Source organism: Diorhabda carinulata, chromosome 10 (assembly GCF_026250575.1).
Source record: "Diorhabda carinulata isolate Delta chromosome 10, icDioCari1.1, whole genome shotgun sequence".
Taxonomy (NCBI): domain Eukaryota; kingdom Metazoa; phylum Arthropoda; class Insecta; order Coleoptera; family Chrysomelidae; genus Diorhabda; species Diorhabda carinulata.
Window position 1 is genome coordinate 16,009,479 of NC_079469.1, and position 26,307 is coordinate 16,035,785.

Sequence of the window (26,307 nt, forward strand, 5' to 3'; positions counted from 1 at the left end):
TTATCCATCAATTTGTGGTAACAAATACACAAAATTCTCCCTCCTAAATAATATCTACTCCAGCTTAATCAGCCATCATTTCAATGCTAAAACTTTTCGTGATTTGTCTAAAGCTTTCGATTGTGTTCATCATAATATTGTAATTAACGAATTGCAGTACTATCTCGCGTGGTTTAAGTCGGTACCATACTATCAGAACTCAGAAAAATGCATAATCACTTGCCAATTGAAATCATTTGAGGGCATACTTACTTACCTATAATTTTATTACTCATTGTGGTTTCCTTTCTTTATTCAGTTATTTTCATGTTGGTTTTCCAGTTTTTACAAGCTTTTGTCTACAAATCGTAACAATTTTGTAATCATTGCATTAAAAAAGATCAGTTAACGAAATGAATGGTCAACGTGGTTCAATTATATAAATTTACTTTTGTACTGTTTAATAGGCAAAATTATTTGATTGAGAACTCAACATTTATGGACAGAAAAATTTGAAAATTGTGCCACAAGTAGGGTTCTTACATTTTTTACAAATAGAAAACATTGTTTATTGATATTAATTCATACATCGTTGGAAAACTTGACTTTTGAAAGTCGAACTTTTTATTTTTCGTTTAAAAATAGAGGATTTCTACTATTCACCTCCGAAATAATTTCGAAAATGTTGTCCTAAAGGAGGAAACAACTACTTTCCTGGCTAATGCGTGGACGAATATTGAATTACAACCCCTCTGAAGGTCAATCGACCTTTTTGTCTTTACTAACATCCCCAATGGCTCACTATTGCAAGGAGAAGTTGTAATCACTGACTAGTTTCGACGTTATTACGTCTCATCAGAGCAGTTTAACAACCATCTTTCAGGCTTGAGTCCCGAACTAAAGACAACGTCGAAGAGCGTCGCTATTTAGTATATATAGTTAAACATTCCCCAGCGAACGCTAAGTGGCGCCCTCATCACTTCCAACTGCGAACAAGTGATAATGTAGAAATCTAGAGCCTAGTCGTCGATAATATAGATTCCGATGGTAAATGAGGTGAGTGAAATTTATCAAAATAGAGGATTTCTACTATTCACCCCTGAAATAATTTCGAAAATGTTTTTTAAAGGAGAAAAAAACTACTTTCCTGGCTAACGCCTCGACGAATATTGAGTTACGACACAATTTGATTTTATTTATTTGCATTTTTATTAATAGTTTTTTTGTTTCAATATTGGGTTATCGATTTTCCTAATATTTTTTATTTGCATTTATACATATTTTGATAAAGACTAAAAAACGTCAAATTTTTATCTTGGGGACAAAAAATTCGTGGATATTTAGACAGGTTAGGATGTAAAGTAGGCGTTAACTAAGAATGTTGACTGTTCATAGTAATTTGACAGATGTCAAATGTCAAACTACGACGTAAAATATTTGCCGAGTTTTATGGACAAAATCTGAAAAAATCGTTTACGGTTAATCACTTTCTAAGAAATTTTATGTTTTGAATACTCCGTTTATTGTCTAGGAATGTTCCTAAAGTGCTTCAACTGAGATCAATCGAACGTTTTTAGAGAAATTTGAGACGAAACGTATATTCTGAAGGGAACTTTCAGCAAACTTTGGCAAACGCCAGGAAGCCAGTCGACTGGAAATTGTCTATTTATAGTGTAGTAACTAACCATTGAGTAATGTGCAAATAATTAAATTAAAACGAAGAGTTTGTACATATTTTTCGTCCTCATACCACCCATATATTGTATAAATTGTATGAATAGAAAGTGTCTGTCTGCATTTGGTTGTTACCCATATCAAATAATTTCAAGTTAATGAAGAAAAAATCGATTTTCAATTTTGTTCCTTAATCTACGAATTAGTCCGTCATTGAATCTTTGTGAGTAAAATAATTTCAATGTACAAGTATATTCTACTACTTGTTAACAATGCCGAGTGTTACGAAGTTCATTATTTTCTTGTACTTTGGACATTCATTGACACATATTGAATATAATAACCGGTCGATATAATTAGAATCGAAATGTCTTTTTTTCTTTCGTAATCGTTCAGTGAAGTCCACAGAAATAAACACACATACATTTATTTTGATCCTATAGAAATAAATTTGAATTAATCTCCTTCAAAGTACTGTTCCTTCAACGACTCAGTATTAAAAATGTTCGAAATTGGGTCGAGGGCCGTTTTCATTCATTCAACCGATAGACTATAAATAAAAGACAAAATCATATAAAACAATAAATTTTATTACCAAAAGATTGGTACTTGGGGGTAAATCACCGAAGAGATTGAGACATTTTTGTCATTTCTGTGGACAATCCTTTCAATATCCTCTTCAAAGAACGTTGCCGCCAATGAACAGATCTTGGAACTTCTGGAAATTCCGTAGACAAAGCAGTAACGGTGAATCAACGGTTTTCTTTCACCTTTCTGTCAACTGGTTGAACTAGTTCATATGAAACGACAAATTCACGCACAACACCATCACTCTTGAAGTTTTTCCCATACCCACGACTCATTCTCCGATGGATTTCTCCAACACTATCGCCTGTAGCCTGTAAAAAACGAATCACACTCGGCGGGAGCATCGATAATGGCGGACATGTTTAAGTGGTTGTAACACAACGCCGACTGACAGTGTAGTGCGAGATCTTCGCCGTCGCCTACAGCGCATCCCAGCGTAGCGTCTGCGCAAAGCAATAGGAGGTTCAGTCTGTTCAGTCCTTTCAGTATTATAAGGACTATAAAGCGAGTTCAGGACCGGTTTTCTCAGGTCCTCAGAAAGAGACTCAAAATTCATTGTTGTCTATATTCCAATGCACTCTCCTCGCAATAGGAACGCTCCCTCCAAAGAGAAAAATTATAATTGTATACAAATCATTTTTAAGGGATTGTAGTAATGCTCGATCTGTATATTGGACTACAGGAAGAACTAGAAGAAGCCGAAGAAATTGTCGCAGAGCCCCATTGAGTTGTTTTAAGGTACCCTCTAATTCAACTCAGTTATGATCAATTTAAGAAAACGTTTCGATTAACCAAAGAAACTCTCAGATATGTTTTGACACAATAAATATATATATTTTTTTATGGGGGGAAACCTGGGGAAGTAGTCCCTAGCTGCGGATTCACCTGGTGGTGTTACGTTCCCTTCTGAGTAATCCTGAAGGGTTACTTCGTCCCAATAAGGCGCCTACCAGCTAAAATCCTTCCACCTGGTCCTCATCTTTTTATTTTTTCCCACTCATCTGTTCACCGAGTCTTATCCTTAAATCCCGTACATCGTCATGCAGTTCTGGTTCTCCCTTTTGCCTCAAGATACGCTCAAAAACTCCCGTGATCTATAAGGAACTGAGTAGTTGATCCTCCTCAATCCACACTCTTACATCTCCAATCAGTCTTTTCGTCCATCGGGCTTTCTCTGTTTCACTATACCATAATCTCTGCCATTTATTCATTGTTTCCATTCTAATTGCTTCTCGTACTTCGTGGAGACATCTTTTATATGATAGAGTAAAGAGTTGGCATAGAGGACTTGTCAGCTCAGCTGCGCATGGTGGCAGTCCAACTGGACCAGTGGCGTTATTGATGTCCAAGTTTTGTCCCATATCGGTTTATAAATTCTATTTGATGAACCAACTCTAGGCAGAGAATCCAGAGTTGAATTTGAAGGAAAAATATGGCTGATCGCTTCTATTGCATACCAGAAAGACCTTGATCCATTTGGGCAATTGAGAAGTTTCTATCTATGGTCTGCAAGACAAGTTTATACGATTTTAAGTACTAGGATTTCAGCGTCATTTTGTTGTTGACTGCTCTATGTGCTTTGAAACCAAATTTTTTTTGTTCAAACTATTTTTTTCAACTACTCTACCTGGTGATTCAAATTTAATATACATCAGTTCGTAATCAATGTCCAATATCTTGTTTTAAATGTAATGGAAATGTCGAGTACGAGGTGCAAAGAAAGTTCTGATCGTTTTTATTATATTTTTGGACAATTAATACTTTCTAAGAAAAAAAATTTCAACAAGGATTTTTTGAGTGAATCATTAGTGCGAAGCGTTTCCATTCTACCAATAGAAAATTGAACTATTCCAGAACCTTTCCATTTTATGCATCAACACTGTATATGCATACCTAGATATTAATAATAATTATTGTGAAATTGTACTTTGTTGATTTAAAATCGGGAAGGACGAACATAAAAAAACCATTAACGATTTTGCTTTATAATGAAACTCGATTCATTAGCTCAGTTTTTAAGTATATTATTAATAGTTTCACGAAGAAAAACGTTCGTTACTACAAGTTTTTTACAACTAGTAAGTTTGTTGTTTTTCATATTATGTATCGATGTTTTTATTTAGCGATTATTGAATTTTACAAGGTAAAAGTTATACGCATTGTTGTTTAACTTCCACAACGTATTTTCATATAAAGTTATTGATCTTCTGATATTGTTAATGGATTGGAACGGATTATCTAGGAGCCTTGAAAACCGGGAGAAAGACGGGAAGTTCGCAGAGCCGGGAAAACCCGGGGATTCCACGAGAATTTTCAGTATATGATATTGACACCAATTCTGGGAGAATTGAAGGAGCCGAAATGTGCTGTGTGCAAGATGGATGCCGCGTTTGTTCGCGATGGAACAAAAACAGCGTCGTGAATTTCCATCGAGTGTTTGGCAATGTTCCATGACCATGGATGAAACGTGAGTCCATCACTTCACACCCCAAACAAGTTTGGGACTCCAAAGTTAAGAGGAAACGGAAAAAACGTAAAGACAAGGCTCCACTTGGAGATGGTTTCACTCAAGCTAAAACTTAGAACCAAAGGATTACAAAAACCTGCCTCAATTCATCGCTCACAGTAAATCTAAGGCTGCATACTGATAAACCTTATCGAGTAGCTTTAGTATCAGGTAATATTAAGATGCCGACATCTCCGATCCTGTCAAAATGGAGATATTCAACTGCTATCAGGAACTGAACTTGCAAGGAGTTACAGATTCAACTATACGAAAATAAACAATCCAGAGGAATGCGAAGGGATGCAGGTATCGGGACCAAAAGCTCTTGCCTCAACTCTCTGAAGGGGGATGAAAGGAAGAAAGAATATCCTTGATCGTCCGTTGATGCTGGTCAAGTATCGCTAATAGTCACGATTAGAATTATATTATCGTCGTTTTACCGGTGTTTTTAACGTTTTATTTTGTTGCAGAATTGGTGATATCTGCTCTAGTTGATGGTGAGTATCTGATCTTATTTGCGTCATAACTTTTAATCGGAATGAAGTAGAGATTTGTTCTGTCGAGAATTTTCGATGTAACTTAGTCATTAGTCCCGCAAACTCTAATCCAAATCTTTATCTTCCAATGGCGTCCATTTTTGACCAAACCAATTATTTATCTACTTCTACCAACATTTATTTTTAATGAGATTGTTTCATGGGACATAGATGTTTCCAATAAAACAATCTATTTACGATACTAAATAGTTCAGATACTGAATCGTCCTCATTAAAGTCGAATTACTTTTTAGACCAAATAATTACCGGAAACGTCTTGTTAGATATTTGTTTTTGTAGTTAACATGTTGACTCAGATTTTTTTCGGAATACCATGTTTCCTATGTAGTTAATTAATGACATGTACAGCGTACTTTCCTTGAAATATGATCGATTCTAAAATTTGTTAACTAGCCTTTCAACTTATCTTAGAATAAAAATTATATACACATCTAATGGTGGGTCCACACGATACAGACTTTTGTTCGTACAGATATTTGTACAGACTATGAAGTCGCAGTGAAAAATTTCACCCAAACATTTGGATAGAAAGTCTGCACAGACTTTCCGTTCGAAAATACCATTTAAATTTTTTAGCTACGATACAAACGCAGACTTATATGCATACTCCGACTTTTGGATTGTACCGATAGACAAAATTCCATAGAATTTTATGGAAGTCTGTATCGTGTGGATAAAGAAAGAATTTTTGAAAATATTTCATCATTTTTTTGCTGTTGATGATGGAAGAACCGATTGTGGTTACTAGAAATTGCTGGTAGAATAAACAAGAGTGTTTATACCTGTTATCCTGGTGCCAATAAGGTCGAACACGAAGAGACGTAGACACAGAATGAGTGAGCCGGATAACATCGTTTCTCATCGACTACATACAAATTAGCACAACATGGAAAGGTTCATAGATAACCAATGTCAATTCTTCCCAAATAAAAATTTCACTTCCAACCATTGAAAGATCTTTCAGCACCCTGCCTCGAGTAAAAACCTGGTTGCGTTCAACCATGTCTGAAGAAAGGCTTTCAGGTCTCTGTACGAGGATGGTTGGTTCTAGCCATTAACTGCCGACATCACCTCTTCTTTATGGGAAAAACTTTGACCGCCGAACTATTTTTTCAAGTGAGGGAAGAGAAAATAATCCGAGGGGGTTAAATTTGGCGAATAGGATGCTTGAGGTGGTAATTTAAGCTGGTGCATTGTCTTCATAAAACAAAACTTTCTTCTTAACCTAATGCGGCCGTTTTTTCTCAATTTCTTCGCTCAAACCTTGCAATAATTTTTCAAGAAAATTATTCCAAATTACAGACGCCATGACTTTGTCTGCACGTGGAACGATCTTCGGATGGAGCCGGTTCCCCCTTTTCAATCCATTGTTTTATTGTTTTGTTTTTGATATGAAAGGTTCAATCTATGTGAGGCAAACCTTGGATTACTTCCACCAGGTCCTTTAGAAACTCCAGATTTGTTTGTGGTGGAAGGTTAATCATTTACAGCTCCCTCTTCAAATCCTGATCGCTCTTAAATATGAAACGATATAATCTGAGGGGATATTGGTCACCAGGAGATTATGGGTAATCTTCGGCTTCAACGCAAATCACGTTTTTTTTTTCTCATATCAACATTCTGATACCATTAGACACAAAATTTCAATTATTTATATATCACGAACTTCCCGATATATTATATGCCAACTATTACCGAAATAAAATTATTTTTACTGGGTGTTTGGGTTTCTATGTCATTGAGTGTATTATAAAAACACAAACTGTTTCCGGGATGTGTTAAAAATACATTAAAAACGCCGTAAGAAACATAATTATTTGGAATAACTTTATAAATAATCTTGAATCTAATTTCTTGCCGAAGATAAAAAATTAATTGCCTACTTCTGCCTAATTGATCAATTGATCGTAGCCATATGTATCCAAGTTATAACTGTCTAATCAAACTATAATATTTTACCTTTGTAAGTTGAAAATATAATTCGGTAAGTGATGGCTAAATATTCAAACACTACATTTGTACATCTACGATGATGGTCCTAGAACCAGTACATTTTCGACCACCGAACCATTTTTTCAAGTTTGGGAACAGAAAATAATCCGAGAGGACTTAATCTGACGAATGTCTTGATGAAACAACACTTTCTTAGCTACCTTAGCCAAAAGAGACCGTTTTTTCTTGATTTCTTCGCTCAAACATTGCAATAAGTTCGCGTAACACTAGCCGTTGATAGTTTTTCGTTTTTTCAAGTTAGTCGATGAAAATTAACCCACGCGCATCTTAAAAAACCGACGCCATGACCTTCCCTGCAGTTGGAACGGTCTTTGTCTTCTTTGGAGACGGTTCTTCCTTTTTAATCCATTGTTTTGATTGTTCTTTTGTTCTGGGTATGAAGTCACGTATGAAACATTACCAAAAACTAGATGGAAACATCTTCAAGACGCTGTTTTTGTTCCGTTGTGTGCAAACAACAAATATACGACGTACCCCATTTTTTGGAAAGTCTTTATGGAGTCGTCCTCTATCGGAATGGACATATTGGTTCAAACGCATACAAAAGTATTGATCTTAATAGAGAAAATCATATCCAATTGTAAATAATTTTTTATCAATCTCAAAGCAACCCTCGTAGAACAAAAATAAGGCAACATCATCAATAAAACTTACTAGCAGTGGCTATTATTCTTACTAGGTGCGAAACCATATGGCAAAATGATATTTTTAATGAACTACTACTTGTATAAGCAACATGCCGCACACAATTTTTTACTGTTTACGGCGTAAACATAAGTACATTCCTTTTGCATTAGCGTATAAATCTAAAATTAGTTATAATGGTAATTTAAAGCTGGAAAAATTACATTCAGTGTCTGTTTAATACTAAAAATCAAAATTATTTTACTCGTTTATGAAGAGTTAGAACGAAAGAAATATTTTAATATGTTTTTTAACATAACAAAAGAAAAGATGATGATTCTTGCAATATAGGAGGGGAAAGAAGAAAATTAAAGCCCAATATGGCATATGAAAACTCGACAGAGAACAGTATAAGGCTTAATCAACTATTTTTTAAATCCCATTGTGAAAAAACGCGTTCAATTCTTATGTTAATATATCCAATTACTATACAACTTTGATAACTGTAACCACCTGAGCCGTTTGCAGATGAATCCCTTGGCTATTGATTTCTTTAATTCAGTTTTCTTGGTCTCGAGCCCAATCTAACCTGTCTGCGCGATTGCTACGTGTACAAATGACAATATTAAAGGTATTCCGTTAGATAAATTGGTAATTTTATATTTTTTTACTTTCTGTAGAAATATTAAATGCAATTATTCATAACGACCTAACTTAAAAAAAATAACAGAAACGTATTAAAATTTACGTCACGAGTCAATTTGAATATTTGAAACTTTTTGTTAAACGATAATAAAATTCAACAAAACGCCACAATTACCGTTAATAATTTGTAATTTTATACATATTTTTATATTTTACTTGACCATAATTTGATTCCTGGATAAATACATAAGTATTCGAAAAATCGGAAATATATTAGAGGTAGTACACCATAGTAGACCTTGAAACCACCATGAATGACGTACTAAGTTCCAGTAGATATTCCGGTCCTGTGGATTTCGAGAAATCCCCAAAAAAACAACGAAAAATAAATTTTTAAACGTGGTTTTTTTAATTAATAAGTATTTAATTTTATGTCAGTCTTCAAAACGGAAAAATCCCTTCTAGGACTTCTAGGTGGTTTTAAGGTCTCCAAACACTGTAGAAAAGATATTTATCCACTACCTTCTGATTATGTTTTCTTTTTTCCGTTAAAGCACTTAAATATTCAGCATTTTAAAATTTCCTGCTTGGTTGATTCCTGATTGAGTATTGATCTTAATTTTAGAGATACCCGATTTTTAGATACGTTATCTCACGGAAATTAAGTCGTTTATTAATTATTCGAGCACTTTCACGATATTGACTCTTCACTACCTTATTTTATTACCTCGACAAACATTGTATTGTAATTATTTTCATTGCGTTTTCACCGCAACTTTGAGTATTCCTTTTAAATTTTTAAATCAAATTACATAATTAAATTGACAGCAATTCGATTACTTCAAGTTTCCTTAGCAATGGTCTAAGTACAACATAGCCTTTCAATTTCAAAAATCCGGTTTCACATCGATAATTTTCCGACTTGTATATGGTGAAAATATAATGTTTCAATATTAAATCATGGTTTTTTCCGTCGAAGAAAAAAATTGCCTATTATACACGGTGATACACGGTACTTTTTTTCTTTCGAGACGTACACAAATTCAAACGGCTTTAAACTGAATTTAAATAAATTAGTCGCAACAGAAATATCGATTTTTCAATATGTCCTACATCTGCGTGTACAAAAACGCGTACATATTTACAATTTTCATCTCACTATAAATATATTAAATTCTGGTCATGGTCTTTCTCTAGCACGTGTCGTACATATATATTACGCGTATTATTTTTATTTTCATTGATTAAAAACTTGTCCTTCACCCGAACATAAAGGTATACATTTACTATTTTCTTTTTTCAAATGGAAATTGAAGAATGTGCGGCGTAGCGCTGTTTAGTTATATTTGTGAGACGTTGACCAGGTAGACTAAAATCAAAGTGATGAATATCTACCGCTTAATATGTCTATTGAAAAGCTGATAGGCCAGGTGCGGTGGGCATCCAGACTAAATATATAAATCGTCAGTACAATTGTCGATCGATTCATTTTTTATGATGGTTTTTGATAAAACCAAATGCATTTTATGTATTATCTATTATTCCAACAAAAATTTCCTCAGGAATGTTCAGAATGTAAACCTTTGACTTTGAATATTTTTCTCACTATTTCAACGTAATTACAAATTTTGGAATAATAGGAAATGAATCAAATGTAAAATTTCAATTCGAGGCAGAACGTTCTTTGTCTTTTTTACCTTAAGTAGGTCAAATCTACAATTAGGGGTATTGTGGCACAATTGATCTAGCTGATCAAACAATCATTCATTTTTCAAGATAAAACAAAACTGATTGAAAATATATTGATCGCCCGACTACCACAATGAATGAGAAGCAGTTTTAGAGTTCATAAACTTGCTTGAGCTTGACATGATGCAATAAAATACAATATTTCATGCAAAATCTCGCGTTTGCAACATTATCGATTTGGTGCAACTTTTATTGCGTCCAAGCTGCAATTATATGAAGAAATCTTGTTACTTTGGGCTTAATCAACCAAATGTCAGTCCTAAATCAATTGATTTTCGTAAAGGGAGCTTGACATGTAGCAATACAACGTGCAATGCATTGCAAAACTCAATATTCCATGCAAAATCTCGCATTTGCAACATTATCGATTTGGTGCAACTTTTATTGCGTGCAAGTTGCAATTATATGAAGAAATCTTGTTACTTTCGGCTTAATCAACCAAATGTCAGTCTTAGATCAGCTGATTTTCGTAAAGGGAGCTTGAATTAATGCAATACCACGCGCAATGCATTGCAAAACTCAATATTTCATGCAAAATCTCGCATTTGCAACATTAACGATTTGGTGCAACTTTTATTGCGTGCAAGTTGCAATTATATGAAGAAATCTTATTACTTTCGGCTTAATCAACCAAATGTCAGTCTTAGATCAGCTGATTTTCGTAAAGGGAGCTTGAATTAATGCAATACCACGCGCAATGCATTGCAAAACTCAATATTTCATGCAAAATCTCGCATTTGCAACATTATCGATTTGGTGCAAATTTTATTGCGTGCAAGTTGCAATTATATGAAGAAATCTTATTACTTTCGGCTTAATCAACCAAATGTCAGTCTTAGATCAGCTGATTTTCGTAAAGGGAGCTTGAATTAATGCAATACCACGCGCAATGCATTGCAAAACTCAATATTTCATGCAAAATCTCGCATTTGCAACATTATCGATTTGGTGCAACTTTTATTGCGTGCAAGTTGCAATTATATGAAGAAATCTTATTACTTTCGGCTTAATCAACCAAATGTCAGTCTTAGATCAGCTGATTTTCGTAAAGGGAGCTTGAATTAATGCAATACCACGCGCAATGCATTGCAAAACTCAATATTTCATGCAAAATCTCGCATTTGCAACATTATCGATTTGGTGCAAATTTTATTGCGTGCAAGTTGCAATTATATGAAGAAATCTTGTTACTTTGGGCTTAATCAACCAAATTTCAGTCTTAGATCAACTGATTTTCGTAAAGGGAGCTTGAATTGATGCAATACCACGCGCAATGCATTGCAAAACTCAATATTTCATTCAAAATCTCGCATTTGCAACATTATCGATTTGGTGCAACTTTTATTGCGTGTAAGTTGCAATTATATGAAGAAATCTTGTTACTTTCGGCTTAATCAACCAAATGTCAGTCTTAGATCAGCTGATTTTCGTAAAGGGAGCTTGAATTGATGCAATACCACGCGCAATGCATTGCAAAACTCAATATTTCATGCAAAATCTCGCATTTGCAACATTATCGATTTGGTGCAACTTTTATTGCGTGCAAGTTGCAATTATATGAAGAAATCTTGTTACTTTGGGCTTAATCAACCAAATGTCAGTCTTAGATCAGCTGATTTTCGTAAAAGGAGCTTAAATTGATGCAATACAACGTGCAATGCATTGCAAAACTAAATATTTCATGCAAAATCTCACATTTGCAACATTATCGATTTGGTGCAACTTTTATTGCGCGCAAGTTGCAATTATATGAAGAAATCTTGTTACTTTCGGCTTAATCAACCAAATGTCAGTCTTAGATCAGCTGATTTTCGTAAAGGGAGCTTGACATGTAGCAATACAACGTGCAATGCATTGCAAAACTAAATATTTCATGCAAAATCTCACATTTGCAACATTATCGATTTGGTGCAACTTTTATTGCGTGCAAGCTGCAATTATATGAAGAAATCTTGTTACTTTGGGCTTAATCAACCAAATGTCAGTCCTAAATCAATTGATTTTCGTAAAGGGAGCTTGACATGTAGCAATACAACGTGCAATGCATTGCAAAACTCAATATTCCATGCAAAATCTCGCATTTGCAACATTATCGATTTGGTGCAACTTTTATTGCGTGCAAGCTGCAATTATATGAAGAAATCTTGTTACTTTCGGCTTAATCAACCAAATGTCAGTCTTAGATCAGCTGATTTTCGTAAAGGGAGCTTGAATTGATGCAATACCACGCGCAATGCATTGCAAAACTCAATATTTCATGCAAAATCTCGCATTTGCAACATTATCGATTTGGTGCAACTTTTATTGCGTGCAAGTTGCAATTATATGAAGAAATCTTGTTACTTTGGGCTTAATCAACCAAATGTCAGTCTTAGATCAACTGACTTTCGTAAAAGAAGCTTGAATTGATGCAGTACAACGTGCAATGCAATGCAAAATTCAATATTTCTTGCACGTTTCATGGCATCATGTCTAGCGACCTTTATCATTCTCCATTTTGCTGCTGGCCTAAAATTTGACCTGAAATTCTATGAATACCTAAATATTGGGACGTTGTTCGGAGAGTTTAACACCAACAGGTAAAATTATTTTTTTGTGTGTGTGAAATAAGGGTTCGAATATGTTTCTGCCAAAAAGTGTTCTTCCTGGAATAGAGCAGATTCAGAAAATTATTTTCTTTTGTTATTTATTTCCTTATTACGAGGGCTATGCAGATATTGAAAATTTTGCCTGGTTTTCCAGATGCCTTTTGAAAGTTGGACAACTATATTTAAACTTCTAATGGCAACTAGATCATTCTTCGGGATATTCTTCAAAAATTAAGCACAAGTACGTTTTTTTTTTATGGACACAAAGAACCTATTTTTGGCTAGAACAAATTTTCCATAGTGGATAAAAATCTTATTTAAATGATATAAAATATCAACTTCAACCTCTTTGTCTAACCTTTCTGTTAGCTATAAAAAAAGTAATTGGGAGAGAGAGAGAGAGAGAGGTAGAAAAATGCTTTATTGTCAAAAATTTGAGAAGGCACTTTCCAGTAAATATTCCCTGAAATTATTACGGAATGCGGGAAAAGATGATATCGATTTGATTTCAATTGGCAAGTGATTGTGCACTATTTTTGCATTGTAAAATAATGAGCCTTTAACTATTTTTGAACGTTGTGTAGGTAGGTAAATGTCGAGCTCCACGTTCATAAGGAAGAGTCAGAATTTTTAATCTTCTAAAGAAGTTCCTGAAGTGAGCCCTGCTGTTAAGTCCGAGTAAATATCTAACGGATCTCTTTTGTAGTTTGAACATTCGCTCAAATTGAGACTCAAGGGCGTAATAAACTGTTAAGGAGGTGGATAAGTTCAATTCTTTGGAACTTTTGTTGGTAAGGTATGACTTGAAACACGCGAGAGGGGTTCCCCTGAAACCGTACAACTTCAATTTGTTGATTAAAATATTCGAATCGAAAGTTGATGCAGTTGAGTGAAGGCTATTCATGCTAGAGGACACATTATTAAGGAGGGTACAACTAGGATTTCTTAAAACTTCAAAAAATTACGGGGACATTGTCTGAAAGTACATGAATTCATCTTTCTTTTCCATGTAGAGATTATGTCAAAAGATTAACGGGACATAAGAGAAATGCTGTTTTTTGTACCACTTTTTCGGTCATATACTTTTCCTAATTTAACATTAATAATAAACCGGTTCCAAGGTGACGTTACCAAAAAACTTTGATTGGAAAATAAAAGGAAATCTTGAGAAACAACGTATTTTGACACCTTTTTCTATGATTATTTTCAACAAAGTTACTGAAATTTGTTTTCCTCGCGGGGACGTCAAAAAGGAAAACTCACACCTTGATTTCCAATCGCTTTTTGTGCCAAAACGACTACTTGTACGCAAAAAGGGCAAGGGATCGTTTTACTTGGAAATTTAACAAACTTTTGTATAGTACAGTCATGGAAACTAAAAATCGGTTGTAGCCTGCGAATTTTTTGAAATTGAATGGATTTGCTTGAAAATAAATTTCGTCTTAGGCTCAATATCAAAAGTAACATAAGTTTACTGGTAAAAATCTTGTTCAAGGACAAAAATTAAATAGTGTTTCATGTTCTCGAACTTATTTTATTGTATATTTGATGTTTAGAACCCCTTATGTAACTCTTAAAAACAAACCCTATGAAAAAAATTACTATTTGAAAATTTGATACAATTAAATCGTAAAGTTCAAAGTGAAACGAAAAAAGCAGCGCATTTCTTTAATTCTTATACCTTTTGATATATTAGTGCATCGAAATCTTCTTGATTTTAGGTCTTTTCTATTTTAAAATTAGTTTTTTTAATTTGACGTTTCGATTTCTATTTAAGCCTTTATCAAAATAATATTTGATGGATTGTATACTTTAAACGGCAATAATTCCTTCATTTACTAAGTTACATAAATAAAAAACAAAATTTTCTTTGAAATAAAAGCTACATTTTTGTTTTCCTCTCGAAGTTTCAGATTTATTATGCAATTATGGCAATTTTTTTCGATGAAATGAAACGTTTTCAACTCTTACCGTACATTTTTCAAAAACTACGTATTCTAAACCGGGGTCTTACTTCAGTATGGTATGAATAACACTAAAATAAAGTTAAATGTGAAACGTCTACATTTAATTTTATTCTGGTACAGCTGTAACTGATAATTTTCCTTTAAATTCCAATTTATTTTTGATTATAACTTGTACAATTTCGGTCTAATTTACTTTTGCAACTGCTCATTTTAAAGGACTTTTTGAGTACTACAAAAAACTTTATAAGCATTACGAGTACGTAAAATTAACCTTCTTTCCTTTATTCGAAGTTGAACCCATCGAGTATTCCCAAAAAATAAATCTCCTTCCACTAATCATATATTGGACGTAGAACATTTTATAGAAAATGTTTTTCTTTGTTTTTTCATAAGCTGTAATTTTGTTTATTACACTTTTTTTAATAAAATGCCTAGTTTTTGAGTTATTCGCGAGAAATACTTTGAAAACGTGTTTTTTTCACTCAAAATTCCGAGTTTGATTTCTCGAAAAAAATAGTTTTTATTCGGAATTTGATTCTATAGCGATTTCTCAAACTATGTGCCAAGTAAATCGTTACTGTTTCAAAAAATTCGGGGGCGAAAAGCTGTTTTCCGCATTTGCTTCCCCACAACTTTTATTTTTCTGTTTCAAATGTTCTTGATGACCAATTGCGTCTTTTCCCTTGTCCGCAAATAACTAGAGGTGCAGTGAATCCTTGTATTTCAACTGAAGATTCATTTTGTTAACCAAATTCACGTATTTAGAGACTGAAAGGTTCACAAAAAAGCTCCTGTCCATTAGTGCAAATAAAATGCTGAGAAAATTCAATACCAGTGCTTCAAAAGACGTCTATGAATCCGTGAAGAATCATGAATCTATGTATACGAACCCAAAACTAAACAGCAATCTTTCAAGATTATCCAAATCCAACAAAAGTGTTTGGAAAAATTAGGGAAACCAATCACAGAATCATTCTCCACCACGACAATACGAGATCTCAAGCATCAGTTCAAACAAAAACGTTTTTAAACAGTCAAAACGTCGAATTGTTGGGTCATCCGCCGTAAAATTCTTGTTTGGAACCCAATGATTTCTTCTTATTTCCGTAGATTTTAAAGAGGGGCCAACATTTTTCTACACCCCGTTCAAATCAGATGTTTTGGGAGGATCAGATGGAGAATATTAATGAAAACCAATAAAACCATATCCAAGTACAAATATTGGTTTTTGTCGATCTCAAAATTTAAGTAGCAACCCTCGTATCTCGAACAACGAACTGCTTCATTTTGGCCAATAAATTGACTCGCTCAATTGAAGATGCGTGCTCGGGCTCTTAGTATGTTATCTGGTGACTATGAGAGACACCAAAAAACCGATTCAGATTAATCACAACTGAGAGAATCGATCGAAAATTGTTTTCCAAATATCGATGGTTTTATTTCAAAATTGGATCGTTTTATTCTCAGGCTTCACTCGGATCTACTTGTAAACCCATTTAATTGTATTACAAAGTATTTCGTTTTAAATTAATATTATTGTTAATGTTCGAATGTGATTACTAAATTAATACTGTTGCCGTCACTTCCTTGGGTGGCCGTAGTTAGGCCCTTGAGCACTGAGATACCGTCTTGTTCTCAGAACCGGTAAATACAGTACCGTATTGATATTTTATTCATATTACAATTTAAAACGATGTCAACTTTTCGGCTTAATATGATTTAGATTACATCTATTTTTGAGTCAGTCAGCGTCGAAGTAATTTCGGTTTTGTAGTAAAAACATTCCTTAACAAAAAATAGCGGGGTAATAAATAAATTTATAGATCAGATTTGCGGGAATCGGGTTAAAATACAGTCTGGAGATACGGTTCTGCATATCACTTCTCCGAAAAATTCCGGTCAGTTCCTTTGAAAGACGTTATTTATTGAAAGTTGTGTGTTTGCTGGTCCCTTCCTGTGTGAACACTAAATCACCCTTCACACTGTATAAATATATTTCAGATAATAATACTCCAGATATGTTGTGATAAGACATTCAAGTTTTTCTCAGAATTTATATTTTGTCAATAGTTTGGGACCGGAATTAACGTGATAATCTCGGTTTTAAAAATACTGGATCATTGGTAAAACATTCTAATGAAACATCATCATCATCATCATCACCAGCGCTATAGTTTTACAAGGCCTCGAACGCCATCCTATCCGGCCTCTTGCAAGTATCGTACAGTTTGCTGCATCAATCTTTGTAGCATCTTCAGAGACCCTTAAACATTGGTCTCCCTTTGCCTCTATTGCTTTGTATTATTCGAAGGGACGCCCATACAACTTTATTAACGAAAAAAACTGTTTTAGATAATATTTTGAAAAAGAATTGTGACCATAACTTACAAAATTATCCACCTGCTCCTGTAACCGTCCGAAGGTATTAACTACCCTATCGAAAATTTCTGATTATTGGAGTTTATTTGGTGTTTTCGTCAATTTAAAATAATTAAAATATATTTTCTGTTTATTAAGTGAAATACAACGCGTTCTTTTTTGGTATGGCGTCGATTATCTAGCCATGATGTGGGTTATTGTTGAAATTAATTGTAAAATAATAAATCAACGAAAGAGAAGGGTCAGGTTTATTGAAATACTTTATATGCGGGATCAACAACAACGTCCTATATGTATTATAATCTCTATTTAATATATTTGCTATTGAATAAATGTCACTTTAATTTAATTCGAACTAGAGATAGAAATTAATGTCTTTGATACACAAATGTAATATTAAAAATTTCAATTCTAGATTGCCCTACCAAATCTATAATGACAAAAGAGGTAAATAAAAATAATTATTACTATATAAGTAAGATTTGAACCTGGGACCTCTCGTATGTGACCCTCGTACTCTACTACACTACGGAGACCTTAATAATACACTTTCTTACGCACCGATCTTAACTTAGGTTTTCTAGTTAGTAAAATAAAGTTTTACGCATTCGAACAGTTTTTTTTCGTTAATAAATGGAAAGTTGTATGGACGTCCCTTCGAATAATACATATATAAGCTTCTAAAATTACTAGTTTTCGTATTTTAAGAACTTCCTACATAATTTTCTTCCTTATTATTATTAAAAATATTAACGATTTGAGTCCCTTATTATTGAGTGTTAATAACTGATCTATTTCAGAAAGTTGTGGGACCTAACCTTCAAAACATTTTAATTTTTTAATTAATTCGTATCCTGGTGGATAGAAGTGGATAATTTTGTAAGTAACGGTCACAATCCTTTTTCAAAATATTATCTAAAACAGTTTTTTTTTCGTTAATAAATGGACAGTTGTATCCACTTTTGCAAAAACATTTAGACCAGTGAACAACGGTAAAAAGTTCTATTTATCCTTCACTTCAAAATCTACCCTATGTTAATAATTCTAAGGGGTGAAAACTACCACTATTGTTAAAATTCAATCAAATAAAGTTAAAGCATTTAGATTATTAAAAAAAAATATTTGTAGGATTAAAACACAGTTCGCATTATATTTTAGAATACTATATATGTTTTTCAACCCTTAATGAATGTATTTCAACCCTTAAAAACCGAACCCTTCTTATAATAAAATTGAAACCAAAAAAATTATAGTACTTTCCCTTCTTGTAAAAAAAACATTTATGATCTTATTTATAGAATTAACTTAAAAGCAGTAGACACGTCGAAAATAATAACAAAATTTTTAGGTTAAGTAACGTCAAGTTTACGAATGTCAAACGTCAAATGTCATCCGCGAACGGCAACTCAATCGATCTTAGTAATTTGAAACGTAATCAACTAAAACTGTTCAACGGAACGCGTTTGGTGGTAGATGAATTGATTAAAAATGTGATTTACACGACTTCAATTTCAAGTTTGTGGTCTGGATATGGAAAATCCATGTTTTACCCATGGTTAGGTTATGTATAGCATATTCGCGGGTCAAAAGACCATCTGCGTTATTCGTTCCCGTGCCCGATAAAGCAAAAAATGTCGTCTATGCGCCAAAATACCTGACCAAAAAAGAATCATCAAAATACTTGATTGTTCTTATTTAATTTCATTATCCTAATAAAAAATTGACTGAGTTGGAAGAAAGTTCGCTGGGTTAGCTATCTATAGTTAATGCAATAACTGGCCGAAAAATCCTTTCAATATTATTATTTCTGTTTGATACAAATTGTCCTCTCGAAACGTATCAGACTGGATTCAAATCTAATTTCCAAAGAAATATGTCGAATCATAATACAATGAGATGAAGCATGTTGTCTCATAATGAAGCGGCAATAAACTACCCATTTACCCATCATTAAATTAAATGAAATCGTTAGTGATACGGTCTAGCGAATTTAATTATATATTTATAAACACAAAACAATTTCGGTACGGTATTTATACCAGTTCTTTTTTTTTTAATGAAGCTACAAGTTCCCTACCAATAAATATTCTGGTGTATTAGCTTTTTAATATATTGAAATATTCATCTTCCTTTTCATGGAAAATTAAAAACTTTCTTGGTCGTTATTAAATCTTCCTATTTTATTGTGGTGGTAGTCACAGTCGCGATGACGACGATGATGATGAAGAAGAAGAAGAGAATTAGAACTTGTTCTCGAGTTTTTCATCGAGACTACCAGTCGACATCAGATAATTCTCTGACCGCGCGTTCTACGCCCTCTATCTCGAAAACAATTCAAAATTTATCATGTCATGTCATTTAGGAAGAAGTTTTTGTTCGAATTAATGTGTGAGAGTTCGCGTTGTCCTGGTGGAGAATGATTGGATTTCTTCGATTGGTTTTATTGATTTTATTCGAACACTTTCCGTAAAAAAAATGCTGGTGTACAATTCAGAATTGACCCCGTTCTACGTTGCTCTAATTGAACGGAAGCAACATGTCCAATTATTCTGTGGAATTGACTCGAAGTGCTTTGCTAGCATAGATCTATGATTCGTCGCCTGTCACGATATTTGCACCAATTGACACAAGCTCTATAAGTACGTTCACCATTAACCTAACCTAACCAAATGTCAAACTTTATGGTGGCGATGTCAGATTTGACATATTCACACCAGTGTTGTCACGCCTCAAAACTAAGTTAACAAATTAATTAAATAATAATAACTTTCGGCTGGGGTACAAAAACTTTATTGTTAAAACAATTTTTTTATTAGTTTATTAGATTTCCTACCCGCGTTATAAATTTGTTTTATGTAAGCATCGGTTATGACCTTACGTCAAGTATTGTTGTTACATAAATTGAGTACTTAATAATAATAATGATAATGATAATTAGTATGGGGAAGATTTTCTTATTAATTATGATTTAAAAATTAGAAATCTTCCTAATGTTGAGTGCGTTATAGTAACTATGGGAGGGGCATCGATCAATTTCAGGGCCGCCTAGAGGATTCACGAAGTTCGGAGGAACGAATGGGGGATTTGGGGCCCCCAATAGGTCATAACAAATACATTCTGTTAGTATCTATGATTTAATCATTTTTTATGCCAAACATGTTGATTCGTTTTTTATTTTTACTTTATATTGTGTCAATAATATTGTAAAAATTATTTTATAGGACGTGAGACCACAAATCATTTTTAGACTTTTAATTTTTATGAAATTTTGACGTAATTAGATATTTTTTTAATACAAATTCCACAAAAAGTCAGCAATAGATTAAAAATAAAGTGAAAGTTACTATGTAAAACTTTTATCGAAAAAGATATAACAAAATATTAAATCTTTTCGTTTAAAACAACAAAATTTGGAGAGAGTATTTAACTTTAAAGCATACATTTACGAAAAACATAATATATGACATAGAAAGTTTGTTTTTGTATCTAAATGAACGATTTTTCAAAATTCGTGGTTTTAATTTTTAATTAGATATTATTTTCATTAAGTATTACTACGAAATTAATTTACAAAAATGTGGAAAGGAATTGAAAGCTTTTTTTCATTAATTATATCAATGAATACTTTCTGTCAATAAACCCAACCAACGAGGATGGTCCAAGAAGTAACCTAACCTAGAGATGGCGGTAGTTGCTTGAAAAATTACCACTGTAGTAGAAAGTACACAAACTAAACAGTTTATATTTCAAGTTTGGAGATGCCACGTTGTTAGGTTAGGTTAGGTTAGGTTAGGGACATGTGCGATATTCAGGATGTAGTAAGATGGGCAAAGAGCCGCAGAAGAGAATGGAGAGACCATGTTGACAAAATGCCAAATGAACGGTTAGCAAAAATTGCAAAGGAAAAGAAACCAGACACAACTCGATCTCCTGGACGATCATCTATAAGCTGGTCCAATCCCAACTACTCCTGGCAAACCCTTGATGAAAATACAGGACCTAGTCCTAACGTATGAAGAAGAAGAAGAAGAAGACGTTGTTTGGTAGTCATCAAGAATGAAGGTTTTTCATGAATTTGTAAACATGGAAAAAATTGGTCTTCATTTTCTGATACAAAACTTTTATTAGAAATGCATTAACCCAATTAATATTAAAGTTGAACTAGATTCTACTCTGGGTGAGACTTCTCGTTCTTTATTAGCAGTAAAATATTGGGTAGCAGAGGCTGTAAGATCTGCAAAGACCAGCATCGCACTGGTCGACCAAATGAGGTGACGACTCCATAAATGTTGAAGAAAATCCACAATCCACACATAGTAGGCATTCCAAAAAGTGTGATACATCGCATATTAACTGAAAATTTGGAAATGAGAAAGCTACGCCGCGTTTGCTCACTCCCCAAACAAAAAAACAATCAAAACAAAGGACTGAAAAGGGAGAACCGGCTACAAAGAAGGTAAAGACCGTTCCATTTGCAGGGAAGGTTTTTTGGAACGCGTTTGGGATAATTTTCATCTCGATTATCTTGAAAAAGGAAAAACTATTAACGGTTAGTGTTATGCGGACGTTTGAGCGAAAAAATCAAATAAAAATGGCAGCATTTGGCTAAGAAAAAAGTATTGTTTCATCAATACAACGCACCAGCTCACACAACTAAATTTAATCCACTCGGATTATTTTCTGCTCCCAGATTTGAAACAATGGTTTGGCGGTGAAAGATTTTCCAACAATGTGAGGTAATAGAAAGCCTATCGAACTTATTGAATTTTAAATTCAATTCACATAAAATGCGCACCGGAACAAAGCCGTCTGCGTTCAGCGCGCGGTGAGCGAGGCTTGTCGCCACGCGCTGCAACGCTGAGAAAACGCTTAATCGCGATAAGTGCCAAACGCCGGACCTGCACTAAAATCCAAGTATACCAATTCGAAGAGTAAAGTTCAAAGAAAAAGTACGATTTTTCGATTTTAAAGTTCAGTTTGTCGAAAGTTGAACAAATCTTAAAGACCGTAAACAAATTAAATCGTTAAAATGCCTAATAAAACAAATTTACAGAAATGACATAACAGCAATTTCTACACACTAATTCTATACCGACAGAGAATTATTTTCGAAGGCGATTCACAGACAAAAACGCCCGACTTCCCACGGTATTTTCTCACAACTTGGATTCGAGGTTCCCTCAGGAACGACCTCGATTGTCCAGATCCACGGTTCATTCATTATTATCGTTCTCATAATAATATACAGGGAGATATATTGTTTTTCACTAATAAATGTTTTATTTGGTTTTCTTCTTATAATAACTAATAATTATGTTATTTTTAAATTTACTTTTGTTGATTATGATTAATGCAAATGTTTTTAACTGATTTTCTACATTCTGGGAGGTTTTGGGGTACTAAATAAGCCTAGTAACCCTTAAAATGAAACTTGACAAAATTTTGAAACGCGAATAACTCGAAAACTGTGAGGAATTCGAAAAAAACCGCCCGAAAAAAAATGTAGAGTAAAAAATTGTCTACGAAAAAGTATTCCAGGTATTTGTTCCTAACCTCAAAATTTTTACCTTAAAATAGGTTTTTGAATGGCGATTAACTCGAAAACTATGGGGATTTCGACACAAAATGTCGGAACAAAAAATGTGAGGCACTATATTCTATACAAAAAAAAAATTGAATTTTTTCCTAACCTCAAAATTTTCATTATAAATAATTATGTGATGATTATTACGTCGAAAATTTTTTCCAAATATATAGTTTTCCAAGAATTAAAGCACTGGCGGGAATTCGCGAGAGGATTTCAGCGTTGAGGGAGATTTACTCAGAAATAGTGGCTCCAACGAAAAAATTACTGGAGACCTTTTTTATAGAAAATTTTGTGCTCTACATTTTTTGTTCGCGCAGTTTTTTTCGAATTCCTGTTAGTTTTCGAGTTATTCGCATTTCAAAATTATTTTGAGTAACAACTTGAAGTTTTGTTGAAATTTTAACTTTAGTTGTGTTTCTTCCAAGTTAACTTTTGGTCCAAGTGTAATCCTTCTGTTTTCACTGAAATCGGCATATCGTTAATGGTAAATTGCGGACAGACACCTCGTTTTGTGGTGAACGTGATTTGTCACAGTTAACTTTAGTTTTCCACTGATGTAGCCATTCTTGTCGAACATTTAGGTGGTATTAAAGCTTTTCCGATGCTCTCTGTATCTGAAGACATTATTGTAGTATCGTCTTCGAATAAAATATTCATAATTAAAATCAAAATTGTTGGTTTAAATACGAAATCGAATATCTAAAATGGGTATCACATCTTGGATGATGAGAAATTCTATTTTGACGAAGTGCGAAGTTTGACCAATATAATGTCTCTAACACCATCACACTGATTCACAAATAAAATATTCTCTTTAACAAGCAGTTGAGATGTTTTTAAAGGGATTAAAGGCGGTGAATTTACTTTGATAACAGTTTTTACCAGAAAGCTACCTGTCTAGGAACTATACGGTTTCTTCTAGCTTCTGCTAGCCTCAAATTCACAGGTAGTTTCTTCTGGTTCCTTGCAGAAACTGATGATAATGAAAGGCAAAATATATCGTGATTTTGAACTGAATCCCGGTCTGCAGATATTTGTGGTTGCCAGTAGTTGCGGTTGAATCCTAAAAAACTTTTTTGAAGCACCCCGTAGAATTTTAAGGGGAGACAGTCAGTCTAGTTTAATCAAAACCTGTTTCAATGTTTCAGAACGTTATTATTTCGAATTTTTATATCGTTCTAAATTATAGAATGGTGGTATTTCCGAGAAACTATTTATGGAAAAGACATATTTTGCATACGTCTCACAATCCAAAAATAAGCGATGTTCTCTTTGAAATTAATCCTATTATTATAAATAAATAATATGCAGACTAAGTCGAGATACGTAATCTTAATGTTTTTGATTCTTGACTACCCACGTATGTGTCGGATACGTTTTAGTGAAGTTATTAGAAAATGTCGCGACAAAACGTGATTCATAGCAACAGTCAAAATACTAAATTACGAAATAATTTCGATTCGACAATAATACCACGTCATTTATTTTTTATCCATATACTTCTATGGAATGTCATAACGTTTGAAAGTTGATTTATGTATAAATGGAGATCTTAAAATTATTGATTCATATCTTACGTCTGAGTCCTCTGATCCTTTCTCGATTTCTTTCGTCGTCCTAACTCTAAATTGTAACTTCACCTCTTTCGTGGTCGACCTTTACTCCGTGTTCCAATTGAAGATGTATCACTCGCTATTTTAACCAGTTTATCGTCTGTCATTCGACTTATAATTTGGTTCTATTGTTTTTTTTTTAACACTGTGATTAACACCCATTCGTTAATCTTATCTACTTACCTCACATAATCATCTGATTTTCATTTCCGTGGTCTCCCAGAGTTGATATTTCATTTTTGATATTTCTGCTCTTGTTTCTGATACTGAAGGTCATTATACGATTGACGCCTTGTAAATTCCTGCCTTTGTTTCTTGTCTTAGGTGTTTGTTCCGCCACTACGTTCCGAAGACATCCCGCTACTTGTCCTCTTAATCCCATTAATCCCAAGGTATTTCATCCTCTGTTGTATTTTTTGATCTAGTTATGATTTTCATCTAATGGGCTCTTCTTTTTCAGCATTTTGATTCCTCTGTACCTTTGCCAGCTTTGGTAAACAAACTGAAGCTATAGAAGATGGCAAACCCTTAAATAGGGCTCCGATAAGCTGGAAAGGACGGCCAAGCTCCGCTCTATTTTACATACAAGTCACTATGTCAAATCATTCTTAAACGGTATGGTTCCATTATTCCATTTTGTGCTTAAATCGCGTCCACAATATTTGTATTATTAATTACGACGTTAATTTCTCTTATTTTAATTCTACCAAAAGCGGTATCTGTTGTTTTTACGAAGTTCAATCTTTCTCGGAACGGCAAGGCGAGTAAATCTCGAACGCCTAGATCTAATAAGATCTACGCTGCTCCTAGGGATACGGCACACGCGACTTTGTTCGATTTTTCGGTTAAGTATCCGATGTTGAATGAAGACATGTCTCTAACATTTCTAAATAATCGGCAATCTATAAATTATCTTAGTTTACAAGGGTGGTCTAAGTGATTATTCAAAAATTGAGTCTCGTTTGCCCGTGCGACGACAAGGGCAGTACCTCCAGAGCGTAATCTAGTCGAAACGTCACTAAAGTTTCTATCGGTAATCGATTTTCGAATACGATAAAGAAGTCAATATAACTGGAACGTGTTCAGACCTTATACAACTTTTTTTAACAAACTCAGCATTAAACACCGTCAAATCGTAGTTTCATTGATAAAACTCGGATGTATCGATAGTAGGCAGGCGGCAATCGTCATTTTTAGGTCAAATAATACAGTCTTACAGAGTGTATCACGAAATTTACAGATGGAAACCGTTGTCGGTTAATAAATTTACTTTAATATGATCAATAAACTTTTCGAAGTGCTTTCCATTTTCTTAACTACATTAACAGAAGAAATACCTGATTTTCCGGTCCGTTCATATTTCAAATGTGCTCTTTAAACCGGACAATAACGGATCTCTTAGTCTGCCCAATATGCTTTGGTATTTTTCGCGGGAGAAGGTTAATTGGTGGGAAAATTCAGTATAAAACGGATAAATCAAGTCATTTAGTTTACCTTCAGTCTCTGAAGATGATAACTTGGTTATCGAAACGCGCGTCAGATTGGTGTAATTGGTGTAAATTCAGTATACCATAAACAGCATATAAATGCAGATGATTTAGCCTCGATAACCAGATCAAAGAAGGAGATGGAATAATCAACATTCGGTACACTACAAGTGGCTTCAAAAATTATGGAATAATAATAAAGCAAGAGAGATCAAAATATAGGATAGAATGAACTCGGCAACACTGACAAGTGAAAGGAAAGAACCTAACGAAATGGAGCAAAACAGAGGGATCATAAACTGAGTTAATGAAATTATGGGAGTTATCTGGAGCAGCCAAAATTAGGGCATA

At 33.8% G+C, this 26,307-nt stretch overlaps 1 long non-coding RNA gene across 1 annotated transcript in view; it reads left to right on the forward strand.

The window, feature by feature from the left end:
* The window catches only part of LOC130898846 (uncharacterized), a 74,831-nt gene that overhangs the window by 20,759 nt on the left and 27,765 nt on the right, over nucleotides 1-26,307 (forward strand). The window contains exon 2 of the long non-coding RNA XR_009059943.1: nucleotides 5,218-5,244. This is a non-coding gene — a long non-coding RNA (uncharacterized LOC130898846). The remainder of the gene's footprint in view (nucleotides 1-5,217; nucleotides 5,245-26,307) is intronic.